This window comes from Nicotiana tabacum, chromosome 14 (assembly GCF_000715075.1).
Source record: "Nicotiana tabacum cultivar K326 chromosome 14, ASM71507v2, whole genome shotgun sequence".
Classification (NCBI taxonomy): Eukaryota; Viridiplantae; Streptophyta; class Magnoliopsida; order Solanales; family Solanaceae; genus Nicotiana; species Nicotiana tabacum.
In genome coordinates, this window is record NC_134093.1 from 107,380,103 (window position 1) to 107,381,814 (window position 1,712).

The 1,712-nt window shown below is 34.0% G+C and overlaps 1 non-coding gene across 1 annotated transcript; it reads left to right on the forward strand.

The window, feature by feature from the left end:
• Positions 1 to 945: 945 nt before the first annotated feature.
• On the forward strand, positions 946 to 1,017 carry TRNAD-GUC (transfer RNA aspartic acid (anticodon GUC)). Its single transcript has one exon. It is a non-coding gene; the product is annotated as a tRNA-Asp (tRNA).
• Positions 1,018 to 1,712: the final 695 nt, after the last annotated feature.

Sequence of the window (1,712 nt, forward strand, 5' to 3'; positions counted from 1 at the left end):
AATTACATAAATTCAAAGGAGTAGTTTGATCGAAGCAAGCATAACACATCCTAGTACCCTATATAGCTATCTCATTATTTTTATTAGAAGTAATATGCAATAAGTTAAATTCGGGCGTCATTTGGTTCAACTAAAACATGATATATATCATTTGGTTTTCTTGTCTTGCTTTACATGTGACATAAGACTATTGGTACAAAAGAAAAGTGAACTTTTTTCGGCTAAAATAATTATAGTTATTGATGATGTTCTCTATAATTGCTTGTTTATAACTATTTTTTAATTCATGGGAGTAATCACAGTAGGAATGGCAATAGGACAAGATGGGTACAGAGTTGGCACGGGGCGGGGCATGTTAAATTCAATGCAATGGCGAGGCGGGTAAGCTTTTATGCAGGGGCAGGATGGGTTGAAATTTTTGTGGTTAAGCCAACCCCTCTGCACCCGCCGCGCCCAACCCCTCTGCCATCCCTAAACCGCAGGGAGTAGTTAATTGAGAATGTGCCATGATTTAGCATGTAAGTGCTGACCTTTGACGATAATCTTGATTTTATTATGTACCTTTGATTTTCATTTGTGTTTTAATTTATTTATAATTATAATGGAACATGTTTGGCTCTATTTGGCAAAATGGAACTCGATTACAAGTTTGAGAAAAAATAGAGAAACAAAAACGTGTTCAATGACAGATCCTCTGAGCTAAATATGACTTAAATTATCGTTGATGAAAGTTTTTCTAATCAATTGGCGGAAAAAAAGATTTTTTTTTTCTAATCCATTAAAATTTTTACAATTTTGAATAATAAAGAATTAAAAATCTTAGAAATCTTTTAGTTTATAATTTCTGTAAGCTTTGTCTTTGGACAGGTTTTATTTTAAGAAATATTTTGAAGTTGCTATTTGTCTGTCTATTTAAATACTAGCTGGATAGTCTTGAACAACAAGGTCGTTGTAGTATAGTGGTAAGTATTCCCGCCTGTCACGCGGGTGACCCGGGTTCGATCCCCGGCAACGGCGAAATTTTTTCTTTTTTCTTTTTTTTCTGTCCCAGAACCTTTTCTTCCATTTTGGGTTTCCTCTTGCATTTCTTTTTCTTCTATCAGAGGCAACTTTACACCAAATAATTTATGTTAAAACCAAAAGGCAAAAGTTGAAATAACAAGCTTTCCTTGTAAAATATGTGAGGAACATGAAATACATATATGTTAACGAGGTCAGTTACCCCGTTAACGTATAGCGCATGTATTTCATGCGTTATGTGATTTTGAATTGCTAGATGTTAGAATACAATTCAGTAGTCTAATTAGATTTCCCTATAATGAATTTTAGAGTAATTACTTCGAGTATTTTCAGTATTTGCATATACTGGTTTGACTATCGGCCAAGCTTTATTTTGATCGGAAAGAACAAGAACAGATCTCAGATACACCACTTAGTTTTGCCACTTAATCTTGGCTTTTTTTTATCTAAACACAGTCCATTTAAAACATCTTATGAAACATGATTTGATCTTTCATGAATGTTCAATTCAAACTGATGTGAAACCAACCAGAGGGAAACATAGTACATACGTGCCACTCGACAGTGAAGTACATGATTAACTAAGAACACTTTTGAAGAAAGTACTAGAAGATGAATGTTTTTATGTTGGGTTCCAATTACTGTACCAACTAAGTAGCAAAATGAAGGGGGCTGTTCACATATGCAATCCA